This window comes from Numida meleagris, chromosome 1, assembly GCF_002078875.1.
Source record: "Numida meleagris isolate 19003 breed g44 Domestic line chromosome 1, NumMel1.0, whole genome shotgun sequence".
Classification (NCBI taxonomy): Eukaryota; Metazoa; Chordata; class Aves; order Galliformes; family Numididae; genus Numida; species Numida meleagris.
In genome coordinates this window covers 53736468-53761794 of record NC_034409.1, presented here as the reverse complement: position 1 = coordinate 53761794, position 25327 = coordinate 53736468, and the positions used below count along the sequence as shown (strand labels likewise).

The 25327-nt window shown below is 43.1% G+C and overlaps 1 protein-coding gene and 1 long non-coding RNA gene across 2 annotated transcripts in view; one reads left to right on the top strand and one right to left on the bottom strand.

The window, feature by feature from the left end:
• Positions 1 to 21433, bottom strand: part of SYN3 (synapsin III) — a 212324-nt gene extending 190891 nt beyond the window's left edge. Inside the window, exons 1-2 of the mRNA XM_021386408.1 lie at positions 21371 to 21433; positions 15320 to 15459 (exon numbers count right to left, since the gene is read on the bottom strand). The gene's annotated coding sequence lies outside the window, so the exon portion shown is untranslated. The remainder of the gene's footprint in view (positions 1 to 15319; positions 15460 to 21370) is intronic.
• LOC110393552 overlaps positions 1 to 24973 on the top strand; it is a 41851-nt gene extending 16878 nt beyond the window's left edge. Inside the window, exons 2-3 of the long non-coding RNA XR_002435034.1 lie at positions 23469 to 23667; positions 24646 to 24973. This is a non-coding gene — a long non-coding RNA (uncharacterized LOC110393552). The remainder of the gene's footprint in view (positions 1 to 23468; positions 23668 to 24645) is intronic.

Below are 25327 nucleotides of genomic sequence, written 5' to 3'. Positions count from 1 at the left end.
GAAAAGAAAAAAGGAAGGGAAAGAGAAAGGAAAGAATACCCCACCAAAAAACATGATGCATACAAAAAAAAAAAAATTAGAGCTTTCCCAAATATCAGCAGTGCAATACAACTCTAACATAGTCACTGGTGGAAATTTTCCAAAGCATGTGACACTACAGCACAAGTTCCACCTAAAGCCAGTAGGCATTTTGCATCCTGGTGCCATGGGCCCTTCTGAACGTGATGTATGTGCTGTGAATGACACCATCAGAGCTGTGCAGCCTCTTTGGGAAGGCTGCAGGAAGCGGCAGCTGGTAGAGGTGGCAGAGCAGGGGACTGGAGATGACACACTGTCAGGACAAGTATGTTACTCAGGGTGTCAGATCCCTGCTGTGTGTTAGGCTGTTGCTCATCAGAATTTTACTTACTTCACAAACTCTTTATCATCTCACAACAGCAGCAGCAATTTCCTTTGGAAATGATTCCTCTAAAGACATTCACAGGAAAGCAGTGTCTTATCCATCCTGTTTATCTGTTCAGAGAGATCCTCAGAGATGCCAGGCAATTTCTTTGTCAGAAATGGATCACTTTAAACAGTCCAACATGCTTCATTAAACCACCAATGCACACAAACACAGATCAACTCTGTTGTCCTGTTGCTGCATTCTTGCCACCTTCTTGGGTGGCTACTGATCTGGAAAAATCTAGGCTTCACAAATCTTACTTATTTTTTCAGTCTGCATCTATCAGTGCTTTCTGCATAACAGTTTCACCATAGAGGATGTGCCTTGTCTGAACCTGCCTGAAGATAATACAGATGTACACATCGCACAGAGTGCAAATGAAACTGTTTCCCAAGGTCTACACCCAGCTCAGAAAAAAGTTGCCTTTTATCCTCTTTTCCCTGTTATTTCATAATGTCAGGCAAGAAAAGGAAGAAGTAAAATAAAAGATTTTAAAATAGCAACATGTCATTGTAAGATTGTCAGACATTTAAGTGGATTGCTAAGGAAGATGACCAAAACCATGAATAATAGTAAAAAATTTTCTAGAGAAAAATAAACCTGAATATTTAGATAATGCTCTACAGTTTTAATGCTTTCAAGAACTAAGATGATGATTTGCTACTTACTGGAAACAATATATTACTTCCTCATTTCATTCTCAGTGTGGGAATCTGGTTGGCAACTAACTGCCCTGGTGTTGCAGTGGCAATATCCCCTCATCAATGCACTTAGGAGGTCCGTTGTGCCCTGACTCCATTCAATATCAAGACTTGCTTATCAGCAAAGCCAGATCCACCTGGAGGGTATAGGCCAGATGGGGTAAAGAAATCCAATGCTAATCCTTGAATGCTACCAAACCATCTCCATCTGAAAGCCAGTTGAGCTGGCACGTTGCCTCCCTCCATTTCTCATTTCCCTGGAGTATCATAGACATTCCTGAGCAACAGTGACACTCCAACAAACCTAGTGCTTACACGCATGCCAAAGGGGCTTGTCATGACTGTATTAAAGAAAAGCAGTAGACAGCAGTACAAACTGAAGAATTGATAGGTCTGTATATTAAGTGGACAGAACTGTAAGGAGGAAGCAAGCATGACTCTGTTGTCCATCTTTTTCCTTTCCAGTCATGATGTGACTGCAGCTCACGTTGTGTATTTGTGTCCAAGTTTCCCGCAGTAACCATACAAGTCCTGATTTCATGGTGAGAAGAGTGAAAGCGGCATCAGACATGCCATTAATAGAGCAGGGATTTCCTTCAGCTGAGAGACGCACTGCTTTGAAGAGTGCTGATCTGAATGAAATCAAGAAGCTGGATGTATTTAATATGTAGGGCCTGCCAATATGCATTAGAGTTCGTCTAGATAGAAGGTGCCTAAGGGACTGACAGCTCATGGGTTCTCAGAGGAAACTGAAGCAATCTTCCCAGAGCTAATGGGGCTCCGGTCTTGGTTATGATCACTCACGCTTCCTCATTCCTACATCATTTTCTTCCCAGGGCATTTCAGTTCTGCCCCAGTACATTGGTTATTCAAAATGCAGGTAAACAAAGTATTTAGCTCCTACAGAGCTAACTGGATGTCTTGGGAAGAAAGAGCTTCAGACTGTGAAAAGGAAGAAACAGTTCACTTCAAGATAATATGCAATGTAGATCATTTTTTATTAATTTATGGTAGTAAAAAAAATTTTATATCTGAAGCAATTTTATTAGTTTTGACAGGTTTAGAAGACAGAAATGGATAGCATATTTTCAAGTAACTTATCTTCAGATACCACCCTGCAGTTCTAGTATCAATGTTTCTAACTTGTTTTAATATGCCAGAAAAATCCATTATTTTTTATTCTGCTCTAAAGAAATGCTTTTTTTTCCCCAAAATATTTTACGCTTTGGAAGGTCAAAGTCTCTTCCTTCAAACATCTGAAGTCTTCTAAATCGTCACTACTACCTGTATAGTCCTAAGTTTTGCTGCTAATTGCATTCACCCTTTTTCTCCCTCCTGCATCATTCCAGACATCACCATACCACAGATTTCCATATTCCCCCCACATGGATGGGAACCCTTTCTGATACTTGAGATGCACCTGACTTGATGATATGAGTAACAAGATACCTGGAGAAAAAAGCCTACAAATTGCCTTTGTGTGGCAAGATGCTCATTTGCTTTCCAAGCACAGTTGCCCATCTCATGTAGCAGTGCTTAATATAAGAAGAATAAGCTGGGAATTTGCTGATTTGTTTTAAGGATGGGAGGGAAAGGCAATGTTTTACTGCCCTCTGGGGAAGACTTCTGGCACAACTGTAAGATAGCTTCATGCCAAATCCACCCATGAGGTGCAGAAATGGTAGGAAATTGGCTGCCTAGACTATCCCCCCAAAGAGGCAGAGAAAGCAAGGATTGGCAGAGCTTCTGGAGTGCTGTGGGAGACCAGCTGGCTGTGTCTGACTCAGGCTCTGTAATAACCAACCCAAACTGTGCTGAGTGCTTCCAGGAGATGTTTTCTTCACTTTTTCATGTGACTACGACTGATCACATGGGGACACGTGAAAAGCTGTGTGGGTTTGTGTTAGTACATCCTTTTTACCTCATACTCACAAGCTTCACACCCCAGCGATGGTGACAACCCCCTTGCTCAGACCTGGATTGATAACTCCAATCTTTGCACACCAGCCAGCTGCTGCTTTCTAGCTCACAAACATCCACGAGATCCTGCGCTATCCTGGTGCAGGTTGGAGTTGCAAGACAGATATATTCGTGGTGCCAGAGGGAGCCTGTTTGGGACAGTCAAGGGCAGGTGGTCCTAGTTTGTGGTAAAGAATCTGGTCGGTTTTTGAACGCCATTTACAAAGTTAGGCATGTTGTATTCACAAAGAGTTGTATACTCAGGTGTAGTGCAATAATTAGAAAACAGCTTTAAAAACCTAATTTTAAGTGATTTTACTCACTATCCTGTATCAAGCATTCTTCTCCCATGATTCCTGTTTGATTACCCATCCAGTATTTTGCATTCAAGCTGAGCAGTATAGAAGCCCTTCATTATTGGCTCCAAACTCTGAGAGCCATGTTCAGATAAAAAGCACTAAAAAATATAAGGCATTAGTGTGGGAACTGGAATAGATTCTGCACCCACAAAAAGTCCTGAGAGAGTATGCGAGTGGGCTGGGCACAGAAGTGGAAATAAAGCACAGCATGATTTTAATAGCACTGTCTGCCATCAGCTTGGGGAAAGGTCACTTGACATCACTGCCTTGATTTCCTCATTTAGGAATTTTTGAAGTGCAGAGACACTGTATGGCTCAGCTCGCATGCCCACCTGCTGCACCAACAAACCAAGCATGAGCAGCTTCCACCAGCTAAGAGCTCTGATTCCCCTGCTGATCAGTTAGCTGAATTACAGAACGTATAAGGTGAACAAAACTGGCCAGTCTTATTTAAGAATCCAACCATCAGAGCTTTCAAGGGCAGGGAGAACTGCAGTGAAAACATCTGCAAGCTCTGACAGAAGTTATCTGAGAGCCATGCTGCAAACTCACTTTCTGCAGTAGTGTCGTCCTGACTATCAAATTGGTAGATGGTCCAGTAACACAGCTATTTACTTCTGACCGTAGGATGATGAGGCACTGGAATCAGAGGTGGTGGGTGTCCTGACCCTGGAGACATCCAAGGTCAGGCTGGAGGGGCTCTGAGCACCCTGATATAGCTGTAGGTGTCCCTGTTCATTGCAGGGGAGTTGGGCTAGATGGCCTTTAATGGTCCCTTCCAACTCAAATGATTCTATGTATTTGATAAGAACTGAGCAATGCAGTTACGTGCGATTGTAGCTTACTGATGAAAGCTGTTTTTTACTGTGGATGTGTATTTGCAGAAAAAAAGATGTGTCCAAAAGTATACTCTAAGATCAACTGAAGAGTCCAAAACAAACTCTGTAAACCCCCGAGCAATAGCTAGAGAGCTGTTCTGCTCCGCTGGGTTCATTCTCAGCTCTCCCCAGGAGTGCGTGAACCTAGGTTCACCATGCTAGCTGCTTCAAAAGCTTGCCTTTTGCAACTGGCCACCCTGCAACAGCTGCACTGCTTTGTCACCCCTACACCATCACAGAACAGGCTAAAGAGACAAAGAACCAAACAAACCCTGGGACATAACCTCTTAGCATCAAGCATTCAGTAGCTGGCACATATGGCAGTAGCTGGCATGAATGGCAGGGTGCTAGCTGCAGCAAGCTGGGGAAGTACGCTTCTTCCCTGCAGCTTTGCACAGAGCTGCACACTCCTGGAGCCCGACTTCGGCCAGCTAGGACAATCAGCCAAAATCTGCTCGTGCTTACACATGCATATACAGCATTTTCCATAGATGTAGTGTAGACCTCATCTTCCTACGCACAACAGTATAGCAGTCAGCACGTTAAAGCATGCAAAACATCTCTCTATTTCAAGACTGCACACAGAAGGATAACCAATATTATAGCTTTTGCAGAAAAAAGCACTGGTCCCTCTGCTTTTTGCCATGGAATTACTTTCTGACTTTCAGCAAATCACTAATATGCTTTGTGAATTAGTATTCCTGATTGTGTAATGACATTCCTTGTTAAAAAGAAAATAAAGTGTGGAAATGTTAAAATGGTTTAGATTTGAGAGAAACTGAGTTGCACAATGATATAACTACAGGTTACAGAGGTGTTCTATAATACACAAAGCAAGTATGGCAGCTGTTTTAAATTCACTCTACTTGAAAACTGATAACTTTATTACTTTTTACCATGGAAGAATATCATATAGAGTTCTCAGCTCAGAGGAGAGCTGCTAAGGTCAAGGGAGCTCAGTTTCAGAGCCAATCAGTGCAAAAACTTTGCATACTCTGAAAAGGTGAATTGTGTAAGAAGGTGGCCTATGAGTGACCTTTTATAAATAAGGCAGGTTAGACACAAGGTTCTCTGTCCCCTTTCATCTCTGCTCCAACACAAACACATTATCCAAACATGATGCAGTGAGCGCTGGGGTTATGTGAATCTGGTACCATCACTAAACTCCATGAAAATGAAAATCACCCTTACAAGTTGGTGATAGACCCTGCACAACCTCATGCTTTTCCTTAAGAGCTGCAGGAAGAACTCTGGTTAAACCAATTGGTAACAGCTTTAATTTGCACCGGAGGAGGTTCAGGTTGGATATTAGGAACAACTTCTTCTCTGAAAGACTGGTGAGGCACTGGCACAGGCCGCCCAGGGAGGTGGTGGGGTCACTGTCCCTGGAGGTGTTCCAGAACCGTGTGGATGTAGCACTGAGGGACACGGTCAGTGGGCATGGTGGGGGTGGGCTGATGGTTGGACTGGAAGATTTTAGAGGTCTTTTCCAATCTTAATGATTCTATGACTCTGATTCGATGATTCATTTTACATGAGAATCCACATGTGAAGCCAGAGCAAGAGAGGGCCATGTGAGCATTAATAATAATGTATATTGCATGATACCAAATACATAAAAACCCTTCACTATTATCAGCTTAATCACATACTTTTTTTTCACTTCAGCTCCCCATCATTAGTAACTCATTCCTGAAAGAGGATAATTGCTCTGGATCTCTTCAATTACAATCAAAGCACTGTAGAGTACTTGTAAAAAATCATTGAGATTTGAAGACGAAGATCATTCAGCTTGGCCTCCCACTTAGCACAGTGTGTGCAGTTTCTCCCAGCAATCCCTGCCATGAGTTTATAACTTCTGATTCATAAACCAACTCCATCTCTAGTTTGTAACCATTCATCAGTTTGGTCCAAATGAGTTCTTAGCCTAAACCACCTCTACTGCAGGAAAAGCAAAGCAACATCTCCCTAAAAGCTCAAGAGAAGACGACGGCATTTTGTCTGTCTGTGATGCTCCCCAAATTTCAGCAGGCAGTGTGTAATCTGATGGTAAACTAATGCAAAGACATTGCCTGAGCACCTCAGAAAAGCTCAGTTGTTCATACTGTAAAGCAGCAGCTGTGTCCTGGGCAGAGAAATCTTGAGTAGCAGCTGATGTCTGCGCATCATCTGCAAGGCCAGTCAGTGCCTGGCAGTGATCCCTACCTGAGTTGCTTCCTCAGCTTAGCTACTCTGAAGGGTGAACAAGGAACACTGCCAAGCATTGCAGGAGATGGCAGTGGGCTTATCAGCCGTGGCCCCACCTTCCCTCTGCCATTTCATAGAACCATAGAAACTTTTACATTGGAAAAGAGGACTAAGATCATCTAGTCCAACCATCAACTCAACCCCACCATGCCCCGAAGTGCCACATCCACATGTTTCTTGAATACCTCTAGTGGCGGTGACTCCACCGCTTCTCTGGGATTTTCATCACGGAACCTCATGTACAGCTCAACCCCTGGTGTTGTTGCTGTCCATGGCCCACCAAGATTTTTTGGTTAGCAAGAGGCAGTAAGTCTGCAGATTTCAGTCAAACTGTTGGCCTTCATTCACACCTCAGTGCAACCACAGCACCAGCCTGATGCTCTTCACTACTAATGAAGCCGCAGCAGAAACCTTCTGGCTAGGGAAAAGGTGATAGGAAACATAGTTAGTAACTCAGTATTCCCACCTAGTAAGTATAATGACTGCTTACTGCCAAGAGGAAGTGCAGAACTTGATGTTAGCTAAAATGGGCATCTGGCTGTATTTTGTGCTTCACTTGTGCTCTTTACAGGTTCACAGACCTTCCTGCTGACAACTCTTCCACCTTCCCCCCACCTGCTAGCAATGACCATTCCATGAAATGGGCACATGCTATATTCTTCAAAAAAAGCAAAGATTTTCTTACCCACCCATTGCCCTCAATGCTCTTTCACTAAGAACGAAAATGTATGCTCAGAAAGTTAGACAACTACAGAGAACTCCTAGAGCCTTTTCACTCTTCGGCACTCACTGTACTCTGAGAAAGTATACTGGTCTTACAGCATCATAACCAAGTATTCTATTAGTCCAAGGTGTAGGCAGTTCTGGAGAAGGTTGCAGTTATAGACGTCTCGCTACAGATTAAACCCTGGTGATGTCCTCCCTATTTTCAATCCAGAAGACAACTACCTTGGGGTTCTCAGGGATCACAACAGTCAGAAGGAGAGAAAGGCAAGGGGTCAGAGGCAGAGCTGAAGGTGTTTTTTCTTACAAATGGAAGAACGGAGGATTTCTCAGCTGAAATTGTACGGGAAGAATATGGAGCTGGGCTAAGAACGTCATGGTTGAAAATTTCTGTACTATCCATAGTAGACTGAAAACAAGATGTCTCATTTTAAGGAAATATTCAAAATATTTTTTGCTCCAAAACAGCACAAGAAATATTTCAAATTTTCTTATAACACGTAAGCAGAGCATCAAATGTTAATTCATTTCTAGGCTTTGTTTTCCAAACAAATTTTCAAATATGGCATGACTACAGCCTGTCTTCAGAGCTGATGGGCTGTGGTTTTTCAGTGGAGAGATGCTCTGGAAACACTCTGGATCCTTACAGTGGCACTGAGGGAGCACTGCGAGGTTTGGATATCACAAGTTACAGCATGTTACCATAATTATTTATTCCAGGCTACCAAAAATGACTGCAAACTTTTTCTATCTGATAGATGAAATGCTACAGCAATGCAGAAGCTTGTGTCTTATATCTTCCTCTGATTACTGCTTTGTTTTTCCTGGAATATTTACTAAACTCAAACATTTTATGCAAGTTAGCAGAACAGAGAGTACAAGCAAACTTGCAATGCTACTTACTTAACCAAAAAATATCTCAGCAAGCAGTTGATCCATTCTTTCCCTTCCAACTCAAGCAAAATTCCCATCAGCTTGAACAGGATTGTCAATGAAGTCATTAAAAGTTTTAGGCTCAGTGGAGGGCAGATGATCTTGTATGGCTGGCATCACTTTTTCAGAAGGTGCATCTGGTGACTTCAGAAGATGTGTGAACATCAAGGGTAACCAAAAGCACCATCCTGCTCATTCTGTGAGTTGCTCCCATTGAGGGGACAATAGTGATACCATCTGACCGCAGGGCTCAGCTCAAAAAGTGCCACTTCCTTTCAAGGCAGAGGTATGACATGTAAAGACAGAGGTCTATGACCTGTGACCAACAGATGGAGAAATCAAACGATCTTCCTGGGAAAATCTCCCTGCGCATTAATAGGGGCTGTCAGCTCAAGGTCTTGATAGGCACCGCCCCTCCTATGCTTCATGTTTCTGTGGAGCTGGAGCATTGAATGCTCTCAAGGAAAGAAACTCTCATACATGAAACTATCCCAAAGGGATCACCAGGGAAAACCCTGGCTGAGAGGCTCTGTTGTATTATTAAGGTTGCCAAGAGTAAGACAGGATAACCACCATGCTAATTCCTGACAGCCTCTTTCAGTTTTATTATAAAACAGCATACCCCACCTCGCCTACTCCTCTCTCTGCTGTTAAAAGAAGCTTCATGAGGCTGCTGAAGGAAGAAAGCCTGCCTGCAAGATTAACTAAATACACAATGGCCTATTTTGGATGGAAGCATCAAGCTAAATATGGCAGCCTTCAGCTGCTGGAGGGAGTGCAACATTTCATCCAACACTTCTCTCCAAAGTGCTCTATTGCTTTAGCAAACAGACAGGAAATACAGACACTGCGTCTCATCTTTAAGCATCAAAAACAAATATTTCAGGGCTAAGAAAGAATAAATGCTTCCTAAACCATCAGTCTTTGGTTTTCTGAGGCTCACTTCAGAAAGCAGCCGGGTGCTGGGTGCATTTCCCTGCCCATGTGCGGTGTGCACTCAGTCCCTAGGTGCTGCACTGGCACAGGCTGCCCAGGGAGGTGGTGCAGTCACCATCCCTGGAGGTGTTCCAGAATCATGTGGATGTGACACTGAGGGATGTGGTCAGTGGGTATGGTGGGGATGTGCTGGTGGTTGGACTAGGTGATCTCAGTAGTCCTTTCCAACCATAATGATTCTGTGATTCTATGATTGGCACAGCACATCAGTAGTGTGTGTAGTTTGTCACCTCCAGGCCCATGTGATCACTCTTTTTCCCAGATTCCCATATTTTTTCCCCACTTTTCTACAGCTGTGGCTAAACCCAGCTGTGCTCTGCTGCTAAGCTGAGTGAGAAAGCTCTGCTTTCTCGGCTTCTTTCTCCAAGGAGTCTCTGTTTTTTAGCATCTTGCCCTCGTGTTTACCAGTTAGCTCTGCAATGTCAAGCAAAAGTGTTTCAGAGCCAAGAAAATCTTTGACATTTTCCTATAGGTTCTACAGGGCTGCTCAACCTTCCTGTAAGCCCAACAAGAAACAGATGAAAGCTGGGGAGGAGATAGCAGTGCAGTGGATGGGTTTACTGTGATGTACAACCACACAGGTCAAAGATATCCTATATTAAAAATAATACATTGTGCCAAAAAAAAAGTACCACTATATTTTAAATGGCAACTTTTTAAGGTTTGATTCAACTTGGAGCTGAATGGTCTGCAGTGTTTGGTTTTGCTTTTCTAATTGTGCTCTGTAAATATTCTTGTATTTGCTTATGAAGTTAATTTAGGGCTGGTGAGAGGCTTCCAGTCCTTCCTTTTTAAAAGTATTTTGTGTTGGCTACACAAGAAGCATCGTGTAAGCAGCTCTGGTTGTTCTCTTGTGCAAGGCTTGGGTGTCCCAGGTCCCAGCGAAGTGTGACTTTCTTCATTCACTTGGGTGGGAATGATGTGTTAGTGAAATCCTTATTCTGCTCTGAATAATGTGGATTTAGCTGTCGCCTCTACAAAAAAGAGAATCCTAGAATCCTTTCTTATGCAGCCTAGTGTCTTTAAAGGACTAGAATTTACAAATTAAAATATATTCCCTTCTACATTTGTGCCATTGCCAATTGAAATAAAATTGTAAATGAAAATTTAAGGCCTGACTTAACACTCTTACACTTGAGGGTGTTGAACAGACAACTATTTTGAACAATGAAGACCTTGTGCAAGACATAGGTTTACATACTTTGGAAAGAATTATTATGTGCTCTCACTTGTGTGCGGGATGAAATAAGTAAATTAGTGTTTCTCTAAGCTTCCCAGCTGAGGTGGAGAGCGAAGAAATGCTTGCTCTGGTTCTGGCTGAGAGCAGGAAATAAATCAGCCCAAAGCTGAAATGTTTTGTGAAAATGAAGTTTTCTCTGAAAAAACGACACCTTTTCCCCCCTGCTTTCTACAGATTTTCCCCCATCTCTCCCAGCCCTTCATTGCTTCTCCTCCCTTTTACATGAACTCAGACTTCTGCATCTGGCCCATAGAAAGACAACACCACTGTCACGGTTCCTCAGGATGAATTATCGAACAATACAACAGCTGTCTGTCTTGTTCATATTTCAGCCTGACAGTGTATAGCAAATTGAATTTCCCTTTAAAAATGACTGCTGCTCTTGCAGAAGTGATTTGGACACAATACTCACAGCTTCAGTAAGCCTGATAAAGGGGTCTTTCCCACCCTGTGCTTTGTTTCCTTGCGTGATAGCCCACCACAAGTGCACAGACCACCATGGAATGCAAGCGATCCTTCCTTCCTCTTTGGGTGATTATAGTGGCAATGCGGAATTCAGTCCTTCGCAACAGAGTGCTGTCACCCAAACAAAAGATCATTTCCATCCCGAAGCCCGCATCACAGACTGTTTCTACTGCTTCACTAGAACTAAGACCATCTCATTATTTATGAGCAGAGTCTCAATTGCAGGCGCATGCCCTGGGCCACCTGTCCTGTGGCCACTGTAGCCTGCTAATGCCAGCCAAGTCACACTGCAGCCTTGCTCTGGTGTTTTATCTGTGCTGCCACCACAGGCTTATTTATCGTTATGCAGACAACAGATGAGTCTGGAGCCTGACCGCCATTAATACATTGTTATATCTGCATAATCACTTAATTTTCCTTGATAAACCTATTATATATGAGTCTACTCTGTCTAACTGGCAACAACTCCTAATCAGAATTCTGCTGTTTGTCAGTGCTTCAGAAAAATTCCTTGACATTTTCTAATATTTCAATGAGATAGGAGGATATCACAACAAACCCTGAAGGATGGGAAGAAGTGAAAAATTATCCAGAATGGAGAGACAGCATAGCTTACTCATTGCTTTGAGAGAAAGGAAACCATTTTATCCCATAGATAACATGCTTATCCAGAAACTGTAAGGTTTCCATTTGATCTTACCAAGCCTGTTTGAAAACTTAGGATGCAGAGCTTTGTAAACCTCTGGGGACCAAAGCCAGCTGAAAACACAGAGGAAGGAGTGGGGAACAGAAATGCTGGAGTGAATGAGGGGGAGAGAGATAGGAAGCAGAGCTGTGGTGTTGCTTGAAAGAAGCTCTGAAAATACAGTGGCTCTGAAAATACCCAGAGTGTTTTCTTAGATACTGGCAGTTGACAATTTCACCTACTGATTGATAGATTATCAGATCAAGTCACTGCACCTTTATCAGCTAACAGCTGTATCTGGGTCAAGGGAGCTCTTTGTGTTGTCCTCCTGGGAATTCTGTGCTTATTTGCTTAGCTGCTAATGTGGCAAGAGAGAGATATTTAGCCTAAAAAGTTATAAAACAAAAAAAATATCCTGGAGAGTTTAGCGCAAAACCCAACATTCTGGAGAATTTCCAAACTGATTAGAAAGCAATCCCACACCCCTATAGACAGAGCAGCATCCTTTAAGGGGAGAAAGCCACAGTACAGAATGATAACCGCCGTGCACTGAGATCCAAACTTGTTGGGTCATACATGTACACATATATACACATGTATACAAGTGTATGCCAGATTGTGCAGTTTAAATGACACAAATACAAGGAGTTCTTGGATGGTGGAATGAGATTTGCAAGGTGGAAAAAGCCCTAATTAAGAGCTAAAATTAAAGCAACAAACCTTCTTAAGAAGGAGCTCTGAAAACTAAGCGCACAGTGTTTTAGGTAGAATTTGCAGTACTGCTTGCCCCATAAGAGCAATTCCTTATACGTCACACCAAAACTAAACAGAAAATAAATCACGAAGAGAAAGAAGGGAGAGCAAAGAAAAACGATGCCCTCTCCAGGGGAGGAAGGATGATCCGGAGGATATTGTGGCTGGCTTCTTGTAATTAGCATTAGCCTCAACGCAGAGCAAAGTTTGGCATCCCATCACACCCCTCATTACTAGAGTACAAAACCTTGTGACCTCCACCCAGGAAAATGATATCATTGAATGAATTAATCATCTGGGCAATTAATGGCAAAAGCAACCTCAGGTTTCCAGCACTGTGTCTGGCACTGGAGAGCTGGCAATGACGTCAGCTTCCCTGGGAATACACTGGCGTTCTGCCCGTTCCTGAGCCTCACTGTTGACTCTGAGGGCAGCGGCAAACAATGCACTCACCCAACCGGCACTGAGTGCTACATGCTGGCTGCCTCCGCTGCAGTGTCAGAGGGATGCTGCTGGGTGAACCCTGTGTGCATCTCCTGAGGAAGGTGCTGTTACCCCAAAACAGGCAGGTGCACAGCTTCACAGAATCACAGGGGCTGGAAGGGTCCTCTGGAGATCACCAAGTCCAACCCCCTGCTAAAGCAGGTTCCCTACAGTAGGTTGCACACCTCTCAAGTGTGCTTTCCAGGCACACTGAGTACATGCCTCCTTTTATAGGAGAACCCTCTGCTCTGCACCTGGAGGCCCCACAGCCTTTTGGAGCAAGAGAATAGGTGTGCTACTATTGCTCCTTTTCTGGGGCAGAGGAAAGGGAAGAGAAGAGGACTTTGCCAGAGCATTTATTTCCAGATGGCCAGACGTGTTTTTCTTCCTTTCTCAGCTCACACTGTTGCTGCCTGTGCTTTGCAAGTTGGAGGCAAACTCAAAGATGGCCATGTTTTTTGCTGACTTGAGGGAGCCAGAGGATGGGAAAGAGGCACAAGAAATCAAGAGAACAACGACAACAAAAAAGCTAGTTTTCAGTACGTATCCTATACTGGACATATTTTTCTGAAAGCTGTTTCTGGTGAGAGGGAGAGCATGGCTCCATCCTACCAGAAGCTGCAGCACATTCCCTCATTTTCCATCAGCAAATACAAACATCATCAGTGAGGCAGAGCCTTTTTGTACCTGTGTGAAGTGACAGTACACATTTTCTATCTCCTTCGGTCTGGCTTGGGGTGTGCACACAAGCTGTGGGACAATGGGATCAGGTTGAACCCACCACTCCAGAAGCACAGCCCTGGGGCTTGTGAACAGGGACAAGGTGAGCAGGGAGATGCTCCCCAGTGGGAACAGCCACTGCGTCTGCATTTTCCCACCTTTGGGCCATGTGGGAAAACCCCAGAAGACAAAGGAGTTTTGCCAGGCAAAGCTAACCCCTGATGTAAGAGATTTGGTGTAACAGCAGCAGGAGAACTTATTCAAAGTTAGGTCTTCCCTGGAGTGAACAGGTTGGGTTAATCCAACAGGAGCCATTTTGTGCGCTGCTCCAATGGAGCTCTCTAACTTACTGCTCTATTTGGAGAAATCCTCTGGCTATTGTTTTCTGAGCATACTTCCCTCAGCATTCACCCTAATAGTTTATTTCCAGGCAAGATCAGACACCCACAGGTTCACAACATCTCTGAGTACTCTTGGCTTAACACGTCCCTTTGGAACCTGGCTTTAAAAGAAGGAGGTGATTAAGACATACACAAAGCAGCTAAACCTGTGACTGTCTTACCGCAGATTCCATCTCACTGGTGGCTGGGCTAAGATTCACCATCACCTGCTGTTAAAGATGTAAGCTGCAGGAATGGGACTGCTCTGAGCAACCTGATCTAGCTGTAGATGTCTCTGTTCATTGTGGGGGAGTTGGACTAGATGACCTTTGGGGATTCCTTTCAACTCAGGTAGTTCTGTGATTGTATGATTCTATGGCTGTAACATCATCATATATGGCTTAGTGGCACTTGTCACACTTGCAATCCAGCCTCCCCCACCTGCCCTTCCTGTTAAGCAGTCACTGGTTGTCAGAGCAATGGCAGTAAAACAAAAAGAAAAGCAGAGACTAATTTGCTGGATGTGCTCCTGTTCTTCCAGAGCATGTTAATTCATAGTCTCCAACCTAATCCTTGGAGATGCTCACCCTCTCTTTGCATGGTGAAAAGGGAGATGGCAAATCAGAGGAAGCAATTCAATAGGTTATCACTTGAGCAGCCAGCAGGCAGGACGTTTTGATCATCAGTTCTCCTAGCCAGGCAGATAGCCTGCTCTGATCATCCCAGCCTCACTTTCCAGGTGTAGCAAGCTCCGCTGCAGATAGGATTAATCCAATTCCCCACTCACTTGCACTCTCTCTCCATATTTGAGAATCTGATTACACAGATTGCTTGCCATTTATCTCCACCTGCCATGACTAATACTCCAGTCTGACCTCCTCTTCCCCATTTTCATATCTCGCTGCAGATTCGATACATGCACAGACCGATACACATGCGCTTGCTCTTTTTCCGATTGCAAACAGACCACTAAGAGCTTCTGCATTTCCATTTTCAATGAAACCAGAAAGCACTACTGCTTTTTTCCAGGCTGCCCATGAGGTAGTTTCTCTTTTTTCACTCTCTCATTGCATTTATAATGCACAGGCTTCATAGGCTGCTGCAGCATCCGTGCAAAACACAGGCATCTCTGTACAGACACGCATACCAAACACGCGACATTATAAAGCCCTGCAGCACATATAAAGACAAAGGCACACACTTCACACGCTGAGCAAGTGCTACCACACACATTCCTGTTCCCTCCAAACCCTCCAGGAAAGCACCGCCTGCAGAGTGCTTTGTTCTAAACAAAAACACCCCATTGGCACAGGGTCGGATTCTAGCAAGCCCTGCTCCCACTCGCCCCTTACCTTTCCCTGGGCTGCTAATCCGGGGGCCCTGGACCTGTTCGCTTTCCCTCCTGCACACAAACTGCCGGTCCCTCCTGCTTCACATTCACAGCACACTGGCAGGATTCACCGTCATCCCGTTCTGCTGGATCCTTATCGCCCTATTGGCCAAAGCCAGACAGAAAATTCAATTAGGCTCCTCCTTATAACTATATTATCACAGGAACAGGATGAATAATTTAGTCAAACAACAAGGGTGCGCAGGCTCTGGTGTCACAAGTTTCACCCCCACTGGCAGGCTTTTCTCTTATCAAAGAGAGGTGGGTAAAGAAACCAGAATCTGTCACCGCTGAAAAGGAGACCTCACATTACCCACTTGTGTTCCCCATTCTGTCTCTCTTGTCCTCCTCTCCCTAAAGCCACAGCACTCCCTTTTTTATTGTTGCTCAACCATCCCACAACACTGTTTTTCCCCTGTGAATGGTCATTACGATCTCACTGGATGCAGAGATCCCTGCCCAGGCAAAGCGCTACCGCACACAACATCAGACACTTCACATCTTTCCTGAACGCAAGGCATGAGAAAAGAAAAAAAATTGTTCTGCAAAAGGGAGTGATAAGACAAGCAGATCACAAGGAAATGGGAGAGACTGCATCGTTCCGTGATATCCTCTGTTCAGCATCTGCACTGTCATCCCATCAGCTCAGACACCCAAGGGATGCGAGGACGTGGTTCCTGAAAGGCTCATGTACACATCGCTCATGGGCTGTGATTTCACACTCCAGTGGTGGGAGCCTGCATCCTCGTGCCATAAAAAAACAACACACCAAAGCAGCAGTTTTCCCCCAGAACAAATGACTAAGCTGTTCTGTTTCTTTTTCTTTTTTTTTTTTCTCTTTTCCTTCTGAACGGAAATTTGTAGCATAGCAGAAACCAATAGCACATCTCTTTCCTGAGAAGTTGTTTTTCCCCAAATGAACACTGTCCTCTCCAAATGAAGATTTGTTTGAAGAGTTACAAAGTGCTGCAGCTTCCCCTGCAGTGACAGGGATACTACATTCTATGTTGAGCCTCAGAGCCCCTTATGCGTCTGAAGGGTTTGTTGTGGGACCAACACTGGCAGCCGAGGAGCAAAGTGGGACTACCCCACCCAGACCAAGCAGACAGCAGGTGTTTTTAATCACCATTCACAGCAATGTTCAAAGTTACTGCTAATACATCTCCACACGCACGGTGCTTGCAAACGATCATATCGTTGCATTGTGACTTGGAGGAGCTGGACCCAATGATCCTTATTAGTCCCTTCCAACTCGGTATATTCTCGGACTCTATGATTCTATAATTTAAACAGACAGGATGAATCATAGAATCACAGAATCATAGAATGGCTTGGGTTGGAAGGGACCTCAGGGATCACTGAGTTCCAACTCCCTTGCCACAGGCAGGGTGGCCAACCACTAGATCAAGTAGTAGATCAGATTGCTTAGGGCCCTATCCAAACTGGCCTTAAACACCTCCAGGGATTGAACATCCACATGAAGAGACCATTTGTCATCTTGTTACAGAAGCCTGCCTCCCTTGGGGTCCAAGAACATCGTTTTTACTCTGCTTCCCCTGTGAGAGTCAATATTGACCCAGAAGAGTCTATCGACCCACTACACCATCCCAGGAGGTGTTCCAGAACCGTGTGAATGTGCCACTGAGGGACATGGTTAGTAGGCATGGTGGGGATGGGCTGACAGTTGGACTAGGTAATCTTAGAGGTCTTTTCCAAACTTTATGATTCTGTGATACTATGATCCTATCACAACAATATGAGGTTCAGATTTGCACCCAAATCCCAACCCCTTCATTCAGCTCTTATTCTTGGCTCATCTGCTAGTACTGGCTGTCTTGACAGCCCTCAGCTCTATCGCTAGAGGCAGCACAGACCTCTCAACCTCGCTGAAGCTACACTCAAGTACCAGCCTAGCTACAAACATGGATCACTAGTGACAGAACAGTAGTTTCCCCAAAAAACTGCTCTCCTGCTCCTGAAGATTCTATACTTTCGAAGAATAGCAGCTGCTGTTTTCTCCCTCTCTTTCCCTTGCAGCCTTCCAAACTTTTAAGAGCTTCTGTGCTAAATGAGGTCTTGAATTATGCACTTGGTGATAGCTTCAGAGCAATTAAATTAAGTCACGTGGCAAGTTGCCCGATGTCACTACCAAAACTCAGGATGTTTTAGCATCATTTATTGAAGAGTTTTTTTCACGATGCTTACTTAAATCACAAAAAGAGAACAAATTAGGCTGTTGCCATGGCGACCAGAAAATCTGCTCAAAATTCAGGAGATGCTCAGGAGGGGGAAAGCTCTTCAGTGGAAAGCTCTGCATTATGAGTATGGCCCTTGGTTATCAAATCTCTTTCAAGTTAATTCCTAGCATCAAATCCTCCCTGACAAAGGGTTTAATATTCCGGAGACAAGCTTTGGCTAAAGAGGGCATAAGCCACCTCTGCCAACTCTACTGTGAACATAGTTGTGGTGAAAGGTGCTCATCTGAGAGATCCACAGAGCCACAGCAGTGGCAGCAGTAGTGCACAAAGAGGCAGGGTGGGAGAAATGGACTAAGGCTTCATCGTGGACAAGCACTGAATACAAAAGGTGGATCACAGCATTCATAGAGAAAGTAGGGAGGGAGAGAAGGAGGCAGAGTCCCAGCTCCAGACTGTGGAAACCATCTGAAAACTAGGGTAGGCTAAGCAAAGTCTTCCACTTGTACCAAGAAGTGAATTAAAGCAAATTTTAGAAGAAAATGCCAAGACAAAAAAAGCAAGATGAATGGTGTCAGAAGTTGACAGGTTGAGCAAATGAAAGACAGAGTAACAGAGATTTTGGCAGGAATTAAAAACTTAGTAGAATATTTTCCATCAACACTAGTTCTCTATATAATTAGTTTTCAGTTGAATATTCTTTCCTATAGCTTGTCTTCTAAGATAATCGGTATCTTAGAAGAAATTTTGAAGTGAAGTCCACTGAGTTCTTTAGGAAAATTATTAGAAACCTTTGTAGTTTACCTGGCAGATCTCTCCTGCCTAGTAATTATTTTTGATCAATTTCTTGCTACTGGAAATTCTGATGGGTTCCTTTGAAATGATGCTTTTCTGGACAATAAATGGGAGCATATTCAAAGTTAGAGAAAAGGTTACACACAGGCAAATAGAATCAACAAAAATAGGTTACACACAGGCAAATAGAATCAACAAATAGAATTCTCCCTCTCACCCAGATGAGAACTGTGTTCACAGATGAAACAAAAAGAAACAGCTGAGAAAGGTGGAGAGGAACATAAAATTGTATTGTATCTATATGTATATTGTACTGCAAAAGTGACATACTCGCCAAGGCAAAAATATACTTACTGTAGGGAACAAAATTTCAAGAATTTATTTAAAAAAAACCCTCAAGTGACAAGTGTTAATTATCAGGATATAAGTACCCCCTTATGAGATATCCTGTTTAACCTCTGAGTTCCAAGACTGATTGACAGTCTGCCTTATGCTGGATGTTGCAGCAATGTCTGAGCACCCTGTGTTGGAGATGCTGATCTTTTGATGGAGTTGTCTTCCCAGTGTCTGAGTATTACTGTTACAGGTTGCTAATATAACCTCTGATAGGTTGGATCAGAATATAAAAAAGGACTTGACTTGCAAATGAATCTTTTTTTATTTTTTAATGTGTGTCTGTCTTTTGTTTATCTTATTTTCCACTGGTATTTTACCAAAGCGCTTAACCTGCAAATTGCCATTATTAGTTACTGACATTGTAGCAGCAAGACTAGATCAAACTGCACATAAGTCATAAAGGCTTGTTTTGGACTCACAACATGTGGCAGAGATCAGAGGTTGGAGTGAGCATTTTTTCATCTTGAATATATTTTGACATCCTCTTTAACAGCTGTCACCTTGGCAAACATGCTCTTGGGATGGTTTAAAATCAGCAAAGGCATTCAAGTGGTAGGTCCCACAGAAATAAATATGGGAAACAGTAGGGCAAGAACAAACTCTTTCATAGTGTCTGGGATGCCATTTTCTGGTTAGATGCCTTTGGGACAAGCTGCATTTTCGTTAGTCAGATTGAGCTATTATGCTGAGGATTCGGTGCTACTGCATACATGTGCAGTGGTCTCCATAAGAAGTATATTACTGTAGCATTGAAAAGATGCTTTGGTGTCCCACACATGGTCCTAACTAGAAGAGTTTTTCATTCTTCAGCAAGAGTGACTCACGATTTTTGTAAACTTTCCATAGAATCACCAATGTTGTAAAAGACCTACAAGATCATCCAGTCCAACCATCCACCTATCACCAATAGTTCTCGCTAGACCATGTCCTCATCACAGCGTCTAATTGTTTCTTGAACACCTCCAGGGACAGTGACTCCACCACCTCCCTGGGCAGCCCATTCCAGCTCCTGACCACTCTTTCAGAAAGGTAGTATTTCCTAATGTCCAGCCTGAATCTCCCCTGGTGCAACTTGAGGCCATTCCCCCTTGTCCGATCACTAGTTTCATGAGAGAAGAGGCTGACCCCCAGCAGACTACAACCTCCCTTCAGGTAGTTATAGATAGCAGTAAGTCTCCAGACTGAACAATCCCAGCTCACTCAGCCACTCCTCATAAGGCCTGCGCTCCAGACCCCTCACCAGCCTCACTGCCCTTCTCTGGACATGCTCCAAGATCTTTCAACTACCATTTCTTAATCTGAAAAGAGATTGATGACAACTACTTGTACCATGCTTTACTTTAGCAACTTATTTCTATAGCAAGGTTACTGGTTGCAGATACTTCTTGCTGGGTCAAATATCATAACAGTATGATGTCTCAGAACGATGTGTTTTATCTAACTATGCTTTCCTGGCACAATAAAATGCAATAATTGTGGTTTTCTTTTTTCCATGAGTCTTTTTGAATGAGAATCTATTTAAGTACCAACTTTGAAATAACAAGTACGCTGTCTCTTCCTGATCACCCTGCCAAATTTTGCAAAACACTGTTCTTTAGGCTGTGGAAGTCTCCAAAGTGAGGAGAATATTGTTATTCATTCTTGGGATAGTTTTCTACCTCCCAGTGTTCAGAAGAAAGAGACATACCCTCAACCCATGTTAACATTGGTAATATCCCAAATAGTATGGTACCCCAGAGAATTTGTTTCTTCAGGTACCTCCATGTTCTCACATCCTCCACCTCCTCCTCTTGCTGCCTTTACTGGTTGCCAAGCAACTACAAAAAGGACCAGAGAGCATGCTGGAGGAAACCATCCCCTAGGGCACTGTGTGGGCTTTCTTTCCTAGAAAATCCTCAAGGACAAAGTGGCCTTGGCCACAGAGGAAACGTCTCACCATGAAGTGATGCTACTGGATGTAGTGCAAGGGGATGTGTATCCATAATGACAAAAAAAACCCTTCTTTCACTGACTCCAAGCTTGCTTCTGAGCTTTCTTAGGGTTCAGTTATTCTCCATCATTTTAGCAGATCAATAATTTAAGGAGCTCAAGAGTAAACGTCACCAGCCTGTACAGCAGGAGATCTTTCAATACTAGGTACCCCAAATACACGTTGTGATGTCTCTGAGGATCACTTCTGTGGTTGGCCACATCCATATGTTTGCAGCACTGACTTAACAGTGTGTCCCATAGGACAAATGCAAAAGACATGTAAAACCTTCACCAGAAATCTGTTTGCTAATGAAAGCTTGGGCACTTTCGGGTAAGGAGTAAGTAAGATCAGCCACTAGAAAATGAAATGGAAAGCACCGTACTGCTTCCATGAGGTACTTTGGCCAACTTGGTGTGGGAGATGCTGTCTCATCTCCCAGATCCACCCAACTTCCCATCCTCAGAGTTTATATTGGTGGGTAAACCTCAGGATTATTAATGAAAAAACCCGAGATCTGATGTCTGAAGCTGCAGAGTACTACACACTGAAATGACATCATTAGTATTTCAAAATACAATTTGAATTAAAAAATGTTGGCATCAACTAAACACAGGCACAGAGTCAGATTAAAAAATACCTGGAAAGTTAGACACACCTGTGATTTTCCTTTCAAGGAGAGGCTGATTTTCAAAATCTCACCATGTGTAGGATTGAACCTAACAAGAATGAGAAGGAACAAAGACATTAATGTGTAAACTTTATATTTGAGCAACTTTAATATTGCTTTTTGTTTCCCGTGGTCACACTGAATTATTGATGTTTTTCAGTACCTTGGGAGTATTTTTGAGACTTATTGCCAAACAACAAAACCTTATTTTCACTCTACCTCCATATATCATGCCAAAAAAAGCCATTTGTTTCTAAGAGATTTTTACCATTTTTATTATCTAGTGTTGTGCCTAAAATGATAATGGCTGTACCCTGAGGGCATCCAACCTAATAGCGTTCACTGCAGACACTGAATCTGTATAGTTATGTACCATATCTTCTTAACTGTATATCACAAATGTCTTAGGAATCTGGGAACAGATTAGAATCTGCCTCTCTATGTAGCCACTTGCTACTTATGTATAGCCCACACAAAGTGAATTAGTACTGATCTAAATGACCCAGTCAGAATTGGACCCAGATGTAATCCTTAGATGAAAAGGGAAATGCTTTTTCTTCCTCCTACACTAATCTATCTGAGAGAGGTTTTATTTGCTAGCAAGAAGATATTACATGACTTAAAATCTGCTGTGAATCCTGCTGTTCTTCATGAGCTTTACTTCAACAACTGTGTCCTACCTTCAAGTTTACAGCTTACATTATCTGTAAGAAACTGACTTCTCCTTGGGTTCTCCAGCAGCGCAATACAGACAGTTGATTTTTGTCCCTGATATTTATTTTCTGGTGCATCCAAGGTTCTTTTGTCCTCTAAGGTCACAGTTTGGCTTGCTGCCTTTTCTACTGAGGTTTGAAGACCAAAGCAATACTCCATAACAAAAGTATAGTAATGGAGTTACTATACTATAGACACTATACTAGATACTATAAAATAGTATCTTCCCAGTTATTTGAGAAGAAAATTGAAGCTTAAAGTGGTTAAGAAAAGGAAACTAGGATATAGGAATAAGGTTTTTTTTTGCTAATTTGTCTCCTTCCTCCTTTTAAACATCTCTTAAACGTAGTATCTAAGAGTTTTTAAAAAAAACCAACTGATGCTCTGATTAACTTATTTCAGTTTTTTTTACGTCAAGGTGCCCCTGTAATTATGAGAAGGGAATTATGGAATTCTGAACTTCAGCAACTAAACCTCACTATTTTTTTTTAACAGTCTGACCCTTTATTAGGTCTCAAATTTAGAATAAGTAAATAACATGTGAAAGGCTTTCCTTGAAAGAATTAGATAAGTTGGGTGGAAGGAAACATTTTTCTTCATAAAGCAAAGACCTCAGTTGTGTACTCTTGCACAGCACCAGCCACAGCAGCTCAGCTGGGCTCTGTGGAGAAATGTGCTTGACATCACAAAATGCAGGCTGAGGAGAGAGGAAGGAAGATGGGGCAGAAGGGGAGAGCTATGTGTGAGAAAGGAAGCAGAGAACCAGAGGGCTGGGGGCAACTCAGGAGGACCTTGATGTAGCCATGCAGGCTCCTTTAATAAGAGGGAGAAGAAAGGTGAGAGAATCAATTCTTTCAAGAGTGCATACATCCTAGGGGAGCTTTTCAAATAGCAATCTGCAGTGGGCAAGTAACCACTGTATTCCAATATAGCTCACTTCCCAGGGGTGTAGGAATCAAATGAGAAGCTACTTGTAAGGCTGTGAAATGAAACCACAGAACATGTTCACAGAAAAATAATGTTTTAATTAAAGACTACACGTTGATTGATAAGAGAGGCAAAATACAAATATGCTCCCTACTGCTATTGGCTAAATGCCTTTCTCAAAGCATGTTGGAGGGAAGGGAGGCAGCAGTAGCAGGCTTGAACGAAACTGGGAGAAAACAGGGCATCTGCTGCAGCACTAGGCAGAATTGCAAGGACCAAAGCCACACAAGAATGACATACAAATTAACCACTGTTGGTAACCCTCATATATTCTCTAGTGCATCATAAGTAACATGACCTCAAGTTAACTTTAGAAATAGCCTGCTCTTCTCTGTAGATAATTTTCTGGAATCTAACAGGTCAGAGTAACTCCAACACTTTTCAGGGCTTGTCTACATGGAGCAGTACAGCAGCATGGGAGGGTGCCTACAGCAGATCAGACCTGCATCCAGTCCCAGCTCCATTGTGAGAAGTGCAGCTTCGGGCCATTAAGGATGAGGAACACACCAATGCATCTCAATTCTTCCTGATCCTGGTGCAGTAGCCCCAGTTTTGAGGTCCTGCAGCACATTGCCGTGTGCCATGTAAGTACATTTTTACAGTTTCCTAAAGCAATTTTAGGGGCCCCTTTGGGGCTTTAGGGCTTTAAGGGCTGTGATACAGATTAAAACTGTTTATGGCCTTAGCAATAACAAATGTGATTCATTTTATGTCTATAAAGCACATAAGTGATAGACAATGATGGTCCATCATATTTCACTGTTTTTCACTGGTACTGTCCTGCAAATGTGCTTAAGCAAAAACACATGATAATCCTGTCTCCTGAACAGCCAGGAGAATTCTTTCATATCTATGATTTTATGATATCTACAGTTCAAACATTGCACAGATCTCTACAATGGGGTCTTCTCTATTTCCTAATTGCTTCTGCTGCTGCTGCTACCTAAATGACTGCCTGCCTGAATTACACAGTCTTTCACCAAAAGATAGATGTCTTTATCATTTTCATGGGTTTAAAATTTGTATATATCCAGTATAGTTCTCTGTCTAGTTCCTTATGCTTTTGAATTGACCATACCCGGATGACATCAAGCTTTCTATACCTTCCAGACACATACACTTCCCTAGATGTTTTTAGATATCTCAGTCACAGAATCATAGAATCATTAAGCTTGGAAAAGATCTCTAAGATCACCTTGTCCCACCATCAGCCTATCCCCACCATGCCCACTGACCATGTCCGTCGGTGCCACATCCACACGGTTCTTGAACGCCTCCAGGGATGATGACTCCATCGCCTCCCTGGGCAGCCTAGGGCCAGTGTAGCACCACTCCTTCTGAGAATAAATGGTTCCTGATACCCAACATGAACCTCCCCTTGTACAACTTGAGGCCATTACCCCTTATCCTATTGCTGTTATGCAGGAGAAGAGGCTGACTCTCACCTTGCTACGACTGCCTTCCAGGTCACTCCAGAGAGCAATAAGGTCTCCCTTGAACCTCCTCTTCTCCAGAAATGCTCTTTTCCACATAAACTCCTTTTTCATTCTCTCATTCACCAGGCAGTCCTTCAGCTCAGCTCCTGAGCAGGCGCTGAAAGACCCCACAGAGAAGGAAGGACGAGAGAACCCCAAATGCCATAGCACCTGCCCTTTCCTTGATATCACAGTCATGCAACCTCTATTCATTCCATTATTCAAAGAAGAAGTACAACATATCCCTGGTGAAAACTACACGTGAAACTACATGTGAAACTACACTGCCAGGAAAGAATTCAGAGAGGTTTGTATTTTCTGAAAAGAGCTGCAACAATTTACTTGTACTGGGGCTTCTTCTCCATACATATTTATGGGTTCTGTTTACACAAATAAAGCAATGTGTGAAATTCAACAGACACAGAACCTCACAGAGAAGTCTTCTGTCTGCTTTAATTAAAGAGAGAAGGAAAAACACCCAGAGATTCTTTACTGCAGCGAAAGTTAAAAAGATCAAGAGGAACAACTCTGGGTGGATGAAGCTTCTACATTTTAATGACCTGTGACATGCCTTTACATCCTCCAGGCCTTCAAGCCATTATGATACAAGCAAGTTCACTATGGTCACTAGACAGGCAGATACTGCCCCAAATTATGTACTGTCAGTTGTTGAAAAGGAAAAAGCAAAACAAAACAAAACACCTTCTGCTTCAAGGAAAGGCAGATTAACAACAAACTCATTTTAGAGTCTATAGAAGGCTGCGATACC